Source organism: Ovis aries, chromosome 7 (assembly GCF_016772045.2).
Source record: "Ovis aries strain OAR_USU_Benz2616 breed Rambouillet chromosome 7, ARS-UI_Ramb_v3.0, whole genome shotgun sequence".
NCBI lineage: Eukaryota > Metazoa > Chordata > Mammalia > Artiodactyla > Bovidae > Ovis > Ovis aries.
The window spans coordinates 90,776,662-90,794,337 of NC_056060.1; the positions used below are offsets into that span (position 1 = coordinate 90,776,662).

At 46.3% G+C, this 17,676-nt stretch overlaps 1 protein-coding gene across 3 annotated transcripts in view; it reads right to left on the reverse strand.

Annotated features, from left to right (window-relative positions):
* STON2 (stonin 2) overlaps positions 1-17,676 on the reverse strand; it is a 176,427-nt gene that overhangs the window by 49,227 nt on the left and 109,524 nt on the right. The window lies entirely within an intron of this gene.

Genomic DNA, 17,676 nt, shown 5'->3' on the forward strand with positions numbered 1-17,676 from the left:
GGTAGAACAGGCTGATCGTCTAAAAGGAAAGCTTTATTTGATTCAGCAACAGGCTGAGCGACCTTTCCTTATGTTTGCCTAAAACTTTTGCTCTGCCTAGCTTCGACAAGAATAGAAATCAGTCATCAAAACAGCCACAAAATTGTTACCTTGCCCTTGAGCCTCAGTGTCCTTATCCATAAAATGAGACAACTCATACCTACCCTCACAGTCCTGTGCAAATTAAATGAGAGGTCATGAAAAGCATTCATTACAGTGTCTGGCACATAGCAGTTGCTTAATAAGTAACAGTTATTACTATTATTGGTTTTAAACAAACAAAAAAAAAGAGCTGCTAAAAATTTGGATTCTGAACTATTAGGAAGATAATAATCTATATGTTCAGGGAAAAATGAGGTCTAGTCTGGATAATCCTAAGACTTGCTGAATCTTGGTTTGAGCTACCATAGCCTGAATGTATGTTTTCTCAAAATACATTCTCTATAACTTTTTGTGTATCTACATACATCACACAATTTTACTTAAGAGAATGTTTTTTAATCACTTAATCAATTCTAAGACTATTCATACACTTCTGGTTCTCGTGCTGTGCAGATCTGAGCCTTTCCTGGAGCTGCAGAGCTGGAGAACGGCACTCCACTGTGAAGCGTGCTTTCGGTCAGCCCCTTGGAGTGTGTGTGGAGCTCAGGGATCTGGATCTTCTCAGATCATGCTCTAGCTACAGGCACAGAGTCTGTGCAGGAGACACCCTTCAGAGGGAAAAACAGGAACTGTTCATGTTGTCGTCCCTGCCACTATCACATAACAGACAATCTGCATTTCCTATGGAGTCAGGGATGCCGTGCCAAGGACAGGAGGAGACTGGGTCACAGGTGTTGTTGTTTTGCTTGCGAATCCCCTACACTGATGACCATGCGCACATTTCAAAATGATGACTCAAATGTCCCCCGGTCACTCTGGAAGAGCAATAAACCAAGAGGCCCCATATTCAGGGCCTGAACTGGGGTGAAAGACCTGTCCTTCAGCCACTCATAGAATTCATCAAGTGCCCATGGGCCTCAATCTCCACACCTGTGAGTGAAGGGACTGCGTTAGATGATCCAGAATTTGTCTTGTCTTTAAAACACAAAATTCATCTCCATTCTTCTACTTTTTCTTTGTGAAAGAAAATAGGGTAAGCCACCTCACTCCCAGTAGAATGAAGGATATGACATTGCTTTGATGAGATCGCAAATAAAAGACATGATAAACTGTGGATTTGTGTTAAAGAAAGAAATACACACAGTGCCATCCTGCAGTTGTTAACAGAGAGCTGTCTGCTTACCATATCACGAGCCTGCTTATCACACGCTCTTTCTCTCTCATCTATGGCAATGATCGAAAAATAGTTCTGAACTCTCAAAATGGGTCATTTAATTTCCATTTAAGAACTGTCAAGACTAACCAGAGCTGTAGACAGTGCACCCCCATGGTCAACAGGTGAGTAATGGCAGCCTCAGGGGCAGGTGGTGACGCTGAAGTTATACAGGACTGAGAAATCCAGTTAGTTAGTGTTACTCACTCAGTTGTGTCCGACTCTTTGTGACAGCCCCATGGACTGTAGCCTGCCAGGCTCATCTGTCCACAGAATTCTCCAGCCAAGAATACTGCAGTGGGTTGCCATGCCCTTCTCCAGGGGATCCTCCCAACCCAGGAATTGAACCTGGATCACTTGCAATGCTGGCAGATTCTCTACCATCTGAGCCACCAGAAATCTCAGTTCAGTTCAGTTCAGCCACTCAGTCATGTCCGACTCTTTGCTACCCCGTGAACTGCAGCACGCCAGGCCTCCCTGTCCATCACCAACTCCCAGAGTCCACCCAACCCCATGTCCATCGAGTCGGTGGTGCCATCCAACCATCTCATCCTCTGTCGTCCCCTTCTCCTCCTGCCCTCAGTCTTTCCCAGCATCAGGGTCTTTTCAAATGAGTCAGCTCTTCGCATCAGCTGGCCAAAGTATTGGAGTTTCAGCTTCAACATCAGTCCTTCCAGTGAACACCCCGGACTGATCTCCTTTAGAATGGACTAGTTGGATCTCCTTGCAGTCCAAGGGATTCTCAAGAATCTTCTCCAACACACAGTTCAAAAGCATCAATTCTTCGGTGCTCAGCTTTCTTTATAGTCCAATTCTCACATCCATACATGACTACTGGAAAAACCATAGCCTTGACTAGATGGACCTTTGTTGACAAAGTAATGTCTCTGCTTTTTAATATGCTGTCTAGGTTGGCCATAACTTTCCTTCCAAGGAGTAAGCGTCTTTTAATTTCATGACTGCAATCACCATCTGCAGTGATTTTGGAGCCCAAAAAAAGTAAAGTCTGACAGTGTTTCCCCATCTATTTCCCATGAAGTGATGGGACCAGATGCCATGATCTTCGTTTTCTGAATGTTGAGCTTTAAGCTAACTTTTTCACTCTCCTCTTTCACTTTCTTAAAGAGGCTCTTTTTTCTTCTTCACTTTCTGCCATAAGTGTGGTGTCATCTGCATATCTGAGGTTATTGATATTTCTCCCGGCAATCTTGATTCCAGCTTGTGCTTCCTCCAGCCCAGCATTTCTCATGAGTCTAACTGGACTCTAAATAGCTAAGTATCCAGGTGTTGTTCATGAGCTAATTGTGGCTAACATTTACTGAGTACTTATTAATACATGGCCTTAAATCCATGAGCTAAATGTATGTATAAGTTTATGTATGTATGTGTGTGCATATATATAAAATCTCGTCATACGTTTGATTATCACGCTTATTTTGTGGGCCAGGAAGCTAGAGCTATGAAGGCTCAGGGTCCTGGCCATGCTACTCAACCCAATTGTATGGACAGCTGGTGAACACAGTGGAGATGAACAGGACATCTCCTGCTTCCTTCCTTGTGCGCCTTTCTTCCTGGTCCATAATTCACATCCTTTTCTCTCAAGTCCTGAGAGGTTGGATGACTCAGGAAGGTTGATACTTGATCTACCCATAAACTTTTTAAAAGTGCCCCTGAACATGAAATGGTTAAACGACTAGCTCTGTCATCCGTGATCGAGTCAGCTGGTGCCACTGATACCCCTACAGGGCTTGCTATGTGCTGGGCATAAATCCGTGTGTTTGGGTTGAACAGCGAGTGCGCATAAAGCAATGGTCAATGGTCTCTGCTCTGCTTGCCTCTCCTCCCACCACCCTCCACAAAAATGGAATAAAAACCCTGATACTCAGGAGCATCAAATGTCAAGCACTGATTCTAATTCTGGAGGGGCAAAGGAGAAAAGGCTGAAATCTCTCTTACTGGAATTGAAAAAATGATAATTTTTAAATTTCCACCGTGTGCCAGGCACTGTGAAAAAGCTTTTTCAGGCTGGTCTTCTTTGCTTCTCACACGAATCCTATGAGGGTGATGTTATTACTGACGCCACACAAAGAGGAAGAAAAGAAGCAGAGAAAGGCTGAGTAACATGCCCATGTGTCCAGTTAGGGAGTGGCAGAGCTGAGATTTAAGAGAAGCTGAAAATGTTTGTGAAGAATTTTGTCAGGACTTCCCCGGTGGTCCAGGGGCTAAGAATCTGCCTTCTAATGTGGGGTGCGTGGGTTTGATCCCCAGCTGGGGAACTAAAATCCCATGTGCTGAGGAGCAACCAAGCTTGTGCATACAGCAGCCACTAAGTCATCAAACCGCAGCCAGAGAGCCTGCAGGCCACCAGGAAGATCCTCTAGCTGCAGCGAAGACACAATGCAGCCGAATACATAAATAAATAAATACTTCTTTCTTTTAGAAAATTTTGTTAAAGTGGTATTTGTTCCTGACAGCTTTAAAAAAAAAAAAAAAAAAAAGGCTAATCTCCAGGAAACCCAAGAGATGGCTTATAGCTGACCTCTGAAACAAACTGGTCAGGAGACATCAGATAGGAAAGTACCCTATCCCCACAGATTATCCTTGCTGCGTCTATTCTTGTAAATAAAGGAGTGGGCAATTTATATTGCCCAGGGAGACATGAGAGCCTGGTGCTTGGCTTGGCTGCGTTTTAACCCAACACAGTTATTTCCTGGTTTTTGGCCAGCACAGCATACCGTACTGTCTCTGCTTAACTATGTGAATAGCAAAGTGGATGTGTGTGTGTAGTGTGGTGTGTGTGTAGGCGGTGTGTGTGTGTGGTGTGGTGTGTGTGTGTGGTTTGTCGTGTATAGTGTGTGTGTGTGTGGTGTGTGTGTGATGTGGGGTGTGTTTGCGTGTGTGATGTGATGTGTGTGATGTGGTGTGTGTGTGGTGTGGTGTGTGTGTGTGGTGTGTCGTGTATAGTGTGTGTGTGTGTGTGTGGTGTGTGTGTGATGTGGGGTGTGTTTGTGTGTGTGATGTGGTGTGTGTATAGTGTGTGTGCATGTGTGGTGTGTCATGTGTGGTGTGTGTGTATGTTTTGTGGTGTGTGTGTGTGTGATGTGATGTGTGTCATGTGGTGTGTGTGGGTGTTTGTGTCATGTGGTGTGTGTTTGTGTGTCATGTGGTGTGTGTCATGTGGTGTGTGTGTGTTGTGTGTGTGATGTGATGTGTGTGATGTGGTGTGTGTGTGGTGTGTTGTGTATAGTGTGTGTGTGAGTGGTGTGTGTGGTGTGTGTGTGTGATGTGGGGTGTGTTTGTGTGTGTGATGTGATGTGTGTGATGTGTGTGTATAGTGTGTGTGCATGTGTGGTGTGTCATGTGTGGTGTGTGTGTATGTTTTGTGGTGTGTGTGTGTGTGATGTGGTGTGTGTGTGGTGTGTGTGCGTGTGTGGTGTGTGTGTGTGGTTTGTGTGATATGTGTGGTGTGTGTGAGATGTGGTGTGTGTGTGTTGTGTGTGTGATGTGTGTGATTTGTGTGGTGTGTGTGTGATGTGATGTGTGTGGTGTATGTGTTTGGTGTGTGTGTGCGGGTGGTGTGTGATGTGTGTGTGATGTGTATGGTGTGTGGTGTCTGTGTGGTGTGTGTGTGATGTGTGTGGTGTGTGGTGTCTGTGTGGTGCCTGTGTGTATGATTTGTGTGGTGTGTGTGTGTGGTGCCTGTGTGTGTGTGTGTGATGTGTGTGTGTGGTATGTGGTGTCTGTGTGGTGTGTGTGATGTGTGTGTGTGTGATGTGTGGTGTCTGTGTGGTGTGTGGTGTGTGTTTGTGTGTGTGGTGTGTGGTATCTGTGTGTGTGTGTGTGGTGCCTGTGTGTGTGTGTGGTGCCTGTGTGTGTGTGTGGTGCCTGTGTGTGTGTGTGGTGTCTGTGTGTGTGTGTGTGTGTGGTACCTGTGTGTGTGTGTGGTGTCTGTGTGTGTGTGTGTGTGTGTGGTGCCTGTGTGTGTGTGGTGTGTCTGTGTGTGTGTGTGTGGTGTGCGGTGTGTAGTGTGTGTGTGATGTGTGTGGTGTGTGGTGTCTGTGTTTGGTGTCTTTGAGTGTGTGTGATGTGTGTGGTGTGTGGTGTCTGTGTGTGTGTGGTGTGTGGTGTGTAGTGTGTGTGTGATGTGTGTGGTGTGTGTGCGTGTGTGGTGTGTGTCGGGTGTGTGTGTGTGGTTTGTGTGATATGTGTGGTGTGTGTGATGTGGTGTGTGTGTGTGGTGTGTGTGATGTCTTTGTGTGTATGTGGTGCCTGTGTGTGTGTGTGATGTGTGTGTGGTATATGGTGTCTGTGTGGTACGTGTGATGTGTGTGTGTGTGTGTGTGTGTGTGGTGTGTGTGATGTGTGGTGTCTGTGTGTGTGTGGTGTGTGTTTGTGTGTGTGTATAGTGCCTGTGTGTGTGTGTGTGGTGTCTGTGTGTGTGTTGTGTGTGTTGTGTGTGGTGTGTGTGTGTGTGATGTGTGTGGTGTATGTGTGGTGTCTGTATGTGTGTGGTGTCTGTGTGTGTGTGGTGTGTCCGTGTGTGTGTTGTGTGTGTGTGTGTGTGTGTGTAGTGTGTGATGTGTGTGTGTCGTGTGTAGTGTGTGTGTGATGTGTGTGGTGTGTGGTGTCTGTATGTGTGTGTGGTGTGTGGTGTCTGTGTGTGTGTGTGTGTGTCTGTGTCTGTGTCTGTGTGTGTCTTAGGCAGCGCAGGCACAAAGCCCATAGGCACACCTTGCATTCTTGGCTGGCGTTCCTTCCTCCCCACGGAGAAGAGAGACTCTGACGGTTTACTCCTTCCTCGCTTCCTGAAATGGCTTTGGGAGGAATAGCCGGGTTGGGGTCCACGCTCCCAGCAGGACCGAGCACAGCACAGCCTGTTGACTGCCTCTGTGCCTGGGCGCTGGGGAGAAAGGGAGGCAGGTGCAGCCACGCAGGGAAAGGTTGTCCTCTGCCAGTAAAGGGGGCCTCTAGGCGCAGAACCGGGGGAGGGACTTTACCTGCCTTCACCTGCCCATATTCTCTCTATATATACCTCTTCTCAAAAGAAACTGAAGCTGCTTTGGCTTTTCGAAGCTACTAATTTCATGCTTTCTACCAAAATTTAATTAGTAAAACTCCCCTAAGCCCCTTCCCCTACAAATTGCAAATTCCCTGAGACCAAAAGGAGTTGCATCTTCTAATTCAGTCTCTTCCCCTGCCTCCTGCACCTGGCTGATTGATGAACATCCATCGCACCTCCAACCTAAGGAATTCTTGCTCTTCCCTCCTGGCATCATCTAGACCTGGCTTGCTGTTTAAAGTCAAATTGCTCCTGGCTGTTTTATCGTGTACTGGCTCGCTCTGTTTCACAATGCAGTGGCCTGTATTGATCATAACTGTATGGGTTTACAGGAATCCACCAATCCTTCTGAAAATTAGTATCTTTCTGGTGTTTAAAGCAAAGAGATTTCTGAAGTCCAGTCAACTTTTTGTGCATTCGTAATCACCTTTTGTTGCCAACTCTCCATACCATGACTCAACACTTTGGGTAAGAATTCTATTGAAGAAACATGTCTTTGCTTGTAAAGCCTGGCAGTCAAAAAAGGAGGACACTTACCAGCAAATTAATTAAAGAGACACAGCTCAGGTTTTCACTGCCCTTCTGGTCTCTGCCTCCTCTTCCTCTTCATCTCTTTCTCCCTCCCTCTCTTTCTTTTCTTCTTCTTCTTTTGTTTTTTTGTCCACCACTTCCATTCTATATTGTTGTTGTTGTTGTTTAGTAACTAAGTTGTATCTGACTCTTTGCAACCCCATGGACTGTAGCCTTCCAGGCTCCTCTGTCCATGAAATTTTCCAGGCAAGAATACCGGGGTGGATTGGCATTTCCTTCTCCAGGGGATCTTCCCAATCCAGAGATCGAACTTGTGTCTCCTGCAATGACAGGCAGATTCTTGGCCGCTGAGCCACCAGGGAAGCCCTCCATTCTATATAAGTAGGTAAGTGTTAGTCGCTCAGTCATGCCTCACTCTTTGCGACCCCATGGACTGCAGCTCACCAGGCTCCTCTGTCCATGAGATTTTCCAGGCAAGGATACTGGAGTGGGTTGCCATTTCCTTCTCCATTCTATATACTATCTTCTAAAATCTCCTTTCAGAGTCTTGGTTCATTTCATGAATTCTGACACAAGAGACTAATTGGTCCAATCGAGGAAAAATAAAGTCTATTGAATGAATACACAGATCAGTGACAAGAACCCAGGGATTTTTGTTTGGTTTTCATTTCTTGCAGCATATTTTGGGTGTAGACTGGGATGATGCTAGAGAAGAGGAAAAGCGAGAGCAAATCTGAAGACCCTTGAGGGCAAAGACTGTGATACAATCACTTCGTGCCCTCCGTGGCACCTAAGTCAGCCACACAACAGGGTTTACTGAGCAGCTTCCGTGTTCAGGACCAGCGGTGGACAAAACACACTGGGTACATGCCTCAGAGAGCCCCTGGACTCATACCAAGAAAGAAAATTAAATGAGAAAATAAATAAATAGGTAATTACAAACCGCAGTAAGCATGGTGAAAGAAAAGAACAAACCATCAGGGAACATGTGCCTGGGGCCTGACCTAGTCTGGGGGTCAGTGACACTGAAACAGAAGCCTAAAGTCTGAGCAGGAGTTAATAGAGTTGCAAGCTATAAGACAGTCAACAAAGCAAAGGGCTTTTCTACTTGTAAAACAACTGCAGTACCACTTCGTGTGTGGGAGAGACATGAAAGAAATCTTAGGAATGTCGTTCAAAGCTTTTACTTTACATGTAACAGAATTAAAAATCCCTGTGTGAGCTGCCCAAGGCCCCTCCAGCTAGGACAAGATCCCAGGCTCCTGGTTCCCAGCCCAGAGCTCCCTGGAGCACCCTGTGACTACAGCAACAAGAACGGCAGTTTCAGTGGCCACAAAGGACTTAAAGGCTACTGGAGTGGGGAGCCTTTCCCTTCTCCAGGGGATCTTCCCAACCCAGGGATCAAACCCAGGTCTCCAGCACTGCAGGCAGATTCTTTACCAGTTGAGCCATCAGGGGAGCCCAAGAATACTGAAGTAGGTAGCCTATCCCTTCTCTAGGGGATCTTCCCGACCCAGGGATTGAACCGGGGTTTCCTGCATTGCAGGCAGATTCTTTACCAGCTGAGCTATGAGGGAAGCTAAACACAGTGACGGCCAGGACTCTGAGATGTAAAGATCAAGGGCTTATCCCATATTCAAATGGTATGTAGTGGGTTCTCCTGGAGAAGGAAATGGCAACCCACTCCAGTATTCTTGCCTGGAGAATCCCATGGACAGAGGAGCCTGGCAGTTTACAGGCCGTGGGATCACAAGAGTCAGACACGACTTAGCAACTAAGGAGAGATGTAGTGGGTTGGGGATAAAAGGTTTTTAAGCTTTTAATAAAAAAGGACTCAGTGCTGCTTCTGAAGAATGACCTGATATGGTGCTGGTATTTTTTGTTTTTTGGGTTTTTTTGACCAAAAGGTATTTGTAAATCAGGAACAAAGAGTGAGCCAGGCAGATATCCCCATCTGCAAGCAAAGTGCAAACAAGGGGTAGGAGTGATGACAGTGGTAACAGCAGTGTGGCGATGTGATAAATCAATCTGAAGTGATAGTTAAAGTCTAGAGACTTCATCTATCAGCCCAGCGAGAACTACAATTAGCCCTAAACTCAGATCACCCCCACCCCCAACCCCAGATGACAAGCATCACCCCGAGTAGCACACGGGGCATTTTCCAGGTGCCTGTGAAGCCTCCTAGGAAGTCAACAGCACCTAAGTACCTTTCTCATCAGACTCCCTGTTTCCTTTCCTCTCCGTGACACCAGGGGAAAACAATCGCCACCACTTATCTTTCCTGATTGGCTTGAGGAGAGCTCTCAGAACAGAAGTCTCATTAAAAAGGGAGGGGAAAAAAAAAAAAAAAGATTCTATTGACTAGAGATTAAACCTCAATTCTTCCCACTGCCTCACACCTCTTCAAGGGACAACAGATTAGAACTGTTGTTCCAATCAAAACAAAATCTCTCTGCCTTTCCGTGATTCTTAGCCCTTGCTTTGTGTTGGCCTCTTTGTCTCTGCCGAAAAGCTGCTTCACGGAAACATCGCAGAGAAAAAAAGACATAACCGTTGTCCCCCCAACCAGACAATGAAGTCGCCTGCACTCAGCCATCTCCAATGTAGGCAGAAGACAATGCCAGGCAGAATTCTCAACCTGTTGCTATAGTAGCAGAAAGAATGTGATTCTAGCAGCTCTGGAGAGATCCATATCCAAATGCCACCTGCTCCCCCAAAGCATATTAACCCTTTGCTGGCCCTTTCCAGGGGCAGAAACACCTGGAACAAATCCTAAAGTTTTCTAGGAGCTGGATGTTACAGTCTTAACATTCACTCACCCATTCATTTATCGAACGGCCATTTATTTTGATTCCGTTAGGCTGGTTTCTAGGTTTTCCCTGGGAAACCACACAGACATGGCCTTTGGCGTTAAGCAAGAGGGAGGAACAGGATATTAAATCACTGCTCAAAGAACAATATACTCTGCGGCATCAGGGTTACAAGGGAGATACCTGTTTTCAGCAAAGCCATCACCAGAATGGAAACCACCTACCCAAGAAACCAGCTGGAACATTAATTGTAGCTGCTGCTGCTAAGCCGCTTCAGTTGTGTCTGACTCTGTGCGACCCCATAAATGGCAGCCCACCAGGCTCCCCCGTCCCTGGGATTCTCCAGGCAAGAACACTGGAGTGGGTTGCCACGTCCTTCTCCAATGCATGAAAGTGAAAAGTGAAAGTGAAGTCGCTCAGTCATGTCTGACTCTTCGCGACCCCTTGGACTGCAGCCCACCAGACTCCCCCGTCCCTGGGATTCTCCAGGCAAGAGTACTGGAGTCGGGTGCCATCGCCTTCTCCGTTAGTTGCAGCAGACCCTATATATTCGAGATGACTGCAATTCTTTGATAGCTTACATGTGTCACTTTGACAAAAATACCACTAGCAAGGCACACTTGAATCACATCATGCCTCCTGAAAAGCATTCATTTAAATGAGCTATTTACTCAAATCAGTTGTCCAGACAGAATAGAAACTCTTTGTCAGAGAACACTGCAAGCAGTTGCTGAGCTGTCACCAGGGAACAGAAACAGCAGATGAGGGCTCAGAAAATACACACCGTCCTAAGGACCCTGGGAGTGTCCTGTCAACAGCCCTCATCCCAATTTATTTCTGGGATCAAGAGAGTAACAAAGAAACCTCACAATTTAGAAATGACCTCTAATCCAGCTTACTTTCTCTAACCTCGTGGTGTGAAATCTCATGTCACTGAATACCTTCCTACTAGACTTGCTTGTTTCCCATGGACCATAAATACCAGAAGGGCAGGATTTCTTAGGAGGATAAACTCTGTAGGTAATGATATCCTTATATGTATTTTTGTGAAACGAGGCAGCATCGAGAAATCAAGCAAAAGCTGAAAAACCAAGAAGACAGGTTACTAATCTTGGCTGGCTAGTAAGACATGGTCTCAGGGAAGTTACATAAACCTTTGTATCTCAGTTTCCTTGGAGGTAAATTTGATACACCACATAGATCCAAGGACACATGGATCAGCAGCAGCGCTGGAAATAAAGTACTCCGTTATTATGCTTAGTTAACACTGTACAATGGGCTCCCCAGGGGGCTCAGTGGTAAAGAGCCTGCCTGCTAATGGAAGGGAGAGACAGGAGTTTGATTCTTGGGTTGGGAAGACCCTCTGGGGAAGGATATGGCAACCTACTCCAGTATTCTTGCCTGATAAATTCAATGGAGAGAGGAGCCTGGTGAGCTACAGTCCATCAGGTCACAAAGAGTCAGACGTGACTGAGCGATTAAACAACAAAAACAGCCCAGTAAAACAGGGTCTCTGTCCTGAGAACCACAATCATCTTTTAGAACCCTGGCTTCCTATCTGAACCAGACGCACAGGTACAAGTCTTGCACAGAACCCTTCAGGGAAAACGGATCATTAAGGAAGGGTCCTCACCCAAATCTCATTTAACCACTGCATTGCTAGAGAAGGGTTTAGGGATATAAAGAAAAGAATGTTACCCACCATTCCAGTTTTATAAGGATCAAGTAACTGGTGACCACTGTCATCTGCCAACAGAGTGCCCTGAGGGGAATTCACGGTGGAGTAAAACAGGAAGCATTCTGGGCTTGGATATCCCAGCCCCTAGATAAGATCCATATAGAAGTAAAAAATTCAATGACTCCTGGATTCCTGCATCTTGCCATACATGGAAAAGCACTAAAATCATTAAGTTAAAATCATTAACTTGAGATGTCTGTTCTTTGTGATTAGCAGTCATCATTGGACGTTTGACTACACGTTTTTGTTTTTGTTTTTTTTTTTCCAGCAAAAATAAAAAGATTCATATATATTCTGGCTCCTCCCTGACCTCTTCAGAGTAGTTCCTTAGAGATATCTAAGAGGCTGTCTCCCAGGCTAAGGTAAGGTCCCCAAATAAAACCGGAGTCACCACTTTTACATGGTGCACTTCATTTCCATCAAAAAGCAAAAGGTCCTAAGTGTTCAGACTACATGGAAACCTTGCCTAAGAAAAAGGGATGTGTGTGATGTAAAGTTATGACTCCACTCCAACAATGCCCGTCCTGGAAATCCATGGCCAAGTCCAGTGGCCCCCCCCCCACCCACCCACATAACCCTTTGCATTTTGGACGACAGAGCAGGAATGGAAATGCAGGCGTTTTGTTGGAATTTCAGTGCCATGTCTGTATCTGTCAAGTTTGAAGTCCCTGCAGGAATTCCTTCCCTTTAAATTCCATTGGCTAGACCACAGTAGCAGTCTGATGCTTTACAAGGAACCGACTGGTTCCAGAAGACGGACACTTTCTGCCTCCTGTTACCCTGAGATCCCACTATGACTCCACCAGCTTTTTGGAGCAGGCAAAAGGACACAAGCCCCCCCCCCCACCGCCTCGCACGCATGCACGTGCACACGCACACACACACGCACACACACACACACCCACGCACACACACACAAACACCCCACTCCTCCACTAAGGAAGCTTAACTGTAACAGTCCTGATTCGTCACCCCTTGCAGTATCCCTGCCCTTTGTCCCATGACTTTATGCTCTCTCCTTGCCAGCGTACTTTTCCCCACCCTTTGACGATGGACTTGGCGATTTGACTTACATTGCTCTCCAGGAGGTAAACATTAATGACATAACCAGAAGAATGAAATGAGTGTGCTCGCCGTAGTTTGTGCTCTTGTATCTCTGCCATCGCCATGAGAAGAGCGTGCCCAAACTAACAGCTGGTTCCAGGGGGGAGGAGGAAGCCATGCCCAAAGTCCAGACAAGATCAGCTGACTCTCCTCACCCCAACCTACATTCATGGGGTTAAAGCATACTGTTACATGCGGCTGAGATTTTGCTTGTAACACAGCATTAGTACCTCAATAACTAACTGATATATCCACCTTAGCAAAAATTAACCTGCAGTTTATGAATTAAAAGTTTGCATTTTATTTTTTGCCTTGATTCCTTAATACATAACAAGTCATGGATCTCTGATTTCTCTCATTACACTACAAGGTCCTCAAAGCAGGGTCCCATTACATCCCCAACACCCAAGATTCATATGCATGAAGTCCACACCATGTTCTAAATCCCAGGGGATACAAGGATAAACAACACGTAGTTCCAGCCATCATCAGCCTGACCCTGTGAACGTTTTCCCATGTAGGCTCAGGTCAAGGTGTTTTTGCTCAAAGATGATTATAAGGTTTACTTACGCAGCTGGAAGTATACCGAGTCAGTGGTGAACTCTGAACCACTTGAGTGTTCTATGACTAAGCACAGGTGAACTGGAATCATAACATCTTTCAGTAATGGAACGAATTGACAAGACCATTAGATGAGTGGCTTTCAATCTTACCCAATCATCAGAGCTTCTAAATTACAGATTCCTAGTTCTGATCTACAGATATTCAGTTGACTACTGTGGTACAAGGTCCAGGTGGCTGTGTTGTTAAAAAGATCTCAAAGTAACACTGACAAAGATAAGAATCGGGACCCCCACCCCCACTCCCACACCTCATAAACCCCCTCCATCCAATGACTGAATCTCTTATGTTGAGTCTTGCTAAGCATTTGTGATGACAATAACAGACCCAAAAGTGGACACTGAGGGCCTGTTTCCAGAGGACCGCATGTACCCATCAGTTAGTGTTAGCATAATGAACCATCCCGCAGCTCAGCGGCAGGAAGCAATAAGCCTGAGCTACTGCTCATGAGACTGTGAACCTGGATCAGTTTGTCTGATCTCTGCTGGACCTGCTCATGGGTCTAAGGTCAGCTGGCTGGTCTAGGATTGCTTCATCCACATGTCTGGTACAAGATCACTATCAGCTAGGGTGACAAGGGGCTTAGGGCCACAGCCACTGAGTCCAGGAGTGTCCCTATGGTGACTGGGTTGGATTCCAGGGAGTAAGCAGAAGTTTGAGTAAACTCCAGGAGTTGGTGATGGACAGAGAGGCCTGGCGTGCTGCGGTCCATGGGACGGCAAGGAGTCAGACCTGACTGAGACTGAACTGAACTGAAGCAGAAGTGTGTGAGGCCTCTTCAGACTTAGGGTGAGGACCAGTACGTGAGCACATCTTTCCTTCTGCAAATGTTATGGCCTAAGTCACTTAAGAAGCCAAGCACAGACTCAAGGGCTGGGGAAACAGACTCCATTGCTTGATAAGAGAAGCTTCAAAGTCACATCACAGGGACTAGATTCAAAGAGGGAAATAACTGGGGCCATTATTTGCAATCACTCTATTACACAACCTAATGAGAAAAAAACGTTGGCTCCAGCCAAATGGGGTTTCTAAGCGCGGGCCGAAGTTTTCGCCTTCATCTCACGATGTCCTAAAATCCCCAGGGTGAAATTCTTCTGACGTTCCTCATTTCTATCCCTGCCTGCGGGTGCGTGCGCACACATACCTTAGTCCTCAAGATCTTGGTCTCAAACGAAAGCAAAAGAAATATATTTACTCTCAGCACATTTTATTTTATCCTTGAGGCTTTTAAAGATGAGGCTGGGTGGCATGCCACCCTCATGATGATGTGCTCAGGGCAAGTCTTTCTGTGACATGTCTTCCTCGTTTAGGACGTGCCTACAGATGAAAGGTGACTGAATGATCACCAGGGTTATAGCCTCCAAAGGACCCGCAACATTAACATGAGGACCAGCAATGCATAGGAAGTATTACAGAAAAAAAGGGACACCCGAGAGCAGCAGATGGCCTTGAGGAGCAGGAAACCAGAGCTCCCTGAAGATTACAGGCTGAGGCCAATTATATTTCGGCCTCAGCTGCTGGTGAAGCCCTCTTCATTCCCACTTTCCCCCTTGGTTACCCTTGCCCTGTGACCATTTAAGAAATGCACTAAACTACAGTGGCTGAGCTACAGTTTTTCCAGTGGTCATGTACGGATGTGAGAGTTGGACTATAAAGAAAGCTGCACACCGAAGAATTGATGCTTTTGAACTGTGGTGTTGGAGAAGACTCTTGAGAGTCCCTTGGACTGTGAGGAGATACAACCAGTCCATCCTAAAGGAGATCAGTCCTGAATGTTCATTGGAAGGACTGATGCTGAAGCTGAAGCTCCAATGCTTCGACCACCTGATGCGAAGAGCTGACTCATTGGAAAAGCCCCTGATGCTGGGAAAGATTGAGGGCAGGAGGAGAAGGGGATGACAGAGGATGAGATGGTTGGATGGCATCACTGATGGACATGAGTCTGAGTAAACTCTGGGAGTTGGTGATGGACAGGGAGGCCTGGGTGCTACAGTCCATGGGGTGGCAAAGAGTCGGATAGGGCTGAGCAACTGAACAACAGCGGCTGAATCCACGACTGTCTTCCCTGACCCCGCCCCTCAGATGTGTGCAGCAGCTATTAGAGCATCCCTATCATTAAGGTGCTGCTTTCTGTGTTTTAGAAAAATTAGCACGACCTTTCGGGGCACTCCACTCAACTTCTCCCCACAGCTGCTTGTGAGGTCTGGGGCAGCGGGAGGTGCTAGAGAAAAGAACTGCAGAAAGCAGAAAGCACAGAGTGGCTGGGGTTAGGCAGAGCCTGAAGGCTCTCTGAGGAATGTGGGGGAGAGCAGCCATTGCTCAAGGGCAAGGCCGGCTCAAGAGCATGGTTTGGTTCCCGTTGAACAGAGTCGGTTTTCATGCTGCCTGGTCAGAGCACTGCTTCAAAGACTAAGAAACAGGAGAGGATGAAAAACACAACGAAAAAAGCAGCGAGAAATTCATCATAAAGATGCCTCAGAAAAGCCAAATTCAAGAAGATACCACACTCAATCTATGAGGAAATTCTAGTAAGTTCTGAAAACGTTTAGAACAGGACTTCTATAAGAAGAAATGTTGTCCACACTCTTCAGATCTGTATTCTATTCCTGAGCACTGAATCAGGGCGAGGAGGAGGTTTGGTAAGAATGGTGACGTTCTTATACCATAACGCTTAGCATCCAAAGCGCAAATGCCTATGAGAGTCAGAAGGGCTATGGTTTCTGTTAAGTCCACAGGTGGCCTGGAGGAGCATCTGTTTTTTCAATCACAACTGTAAAGAGTCCCAAACTGAAACCTTGCGTCTCGAGGTAAAATCATCATAAAGATACCCATCCTCCCCCCATCTCTTGCTCCCTTGGCTACAAAGTAAGTGGCATTCTTAGATGCCTTCTAATGGGCTGGTTGATTGGACTGCAGTCAAACTGTGCATTTGATTAATTAGCCAAGGGGAATCCGTAAGTGTGAAAAAGCAAACTACTGGCATTATCACCACAGGAACATTGATAATGACAAGGATGACAAATCGCTGATTTCTGTTCAGCAAAAGCCATCCTGTACTTTCTGAAACATAGAAGAGGGGTATGCTATCTAAGGTGATATTCACCCTGCCTGTGCCCCTCCCTACTTCAACACACACACACACACACACACACACACACACACACACACACACACACACACACATACCAACTTCATCCCCTTCTGGGTACAGTACTTTTCAGGACTATTATTCACTACTGCTCTAAAACCCTAGACATGCTAAGTACAGGGTGCTCCTGATAGAGAATCCTTCAGTTGCTTGCAGAGCAGGGCCAAGAAAGAACCAGGGCTGCATTTGCAGACACCTGGACATCAGTCAAACTCTCACATGTGTCTTGGAAGTGCTTCTGGTTTGGGTAATTTCTATTGCGGTTTCCCTTACCATTCTCCTACAAAATCACTTAGCTCATCACCTCCACACTCTAATTTAATCACGGTGTAACTGTTCATGGCTATTAAAAGAACAGAGCATCTCAAATATACTGGTGAAGTATCAGAGCTTCCCAGGTGGCTCAGAGGTAAGGAATCCCACTACCAATGTGGGAGATGCAAGAGACGTGGGTTCGATCCCTGGGTCGGGAAGATCCCTTCGAGGAGGAAATGGCAACCCACTCCAGTATTCTTGCCTGGAGAATTCCATGGACAGAGGAGCCTGGCGGGCTACATTCCACAGGGTCGCCAAAGAGTCGGACACACCTGAGCATGAAGCACGCCCAGTGTAGTATCAAATTCATGTGACACTTACGTAAATGTCTTTCCTACATTTTTCCTGAAATCTCCCTAGGTATTAAAGTTCAGGCAAGGCAAGGACCCAGAGGCAGCCGTTTCATTCCTTCGCATGCCAGTGCAGTCAACGGCTTGTGTTCAGAATAAATATTTGGAACTCAGAAGCCTGTGAACAATGCAGCGCTTGATTGCTCTGAATTACTCTCTCACCCCCAGCAATCGAGGGAGAAGTCCTTGGCACCAGCTCTACACAGAAAAACCTGCTTCCCAACCTCCTCCATTTGCCTCGCGACTCTCCCCTCACAGAATTCTCCTCACACCACACAAAGGTCTCAGTTTTCTCCCCGAAATACCACATGAATCCCACATTGAACATCTGACTTCTCTCTTCCCAGAGCACCGCAGACTTAATCCAACAGTTCCACGTTCAGATATCCTTAACAAGACCGACTTATCTTCTAACCCTTTGACCGACTTACCTTCTAACCCTTTGACTTAAACCTTTCTGCTGGCATCTTTCATTCAATACTGAAAATAGGGCTTTCCGTTTACCAAGTTTGAGAGGAAATGTCATTTGGGTCTACTTTAAAGTTATGCTAAGGATTCAGCTACATTTCAATGAGTCAGGGGTGCCCACGGATTAAAATGCCCACAATTCTTACCTGCCTTTCCTTCTCCAAAAACCTATTTGGTA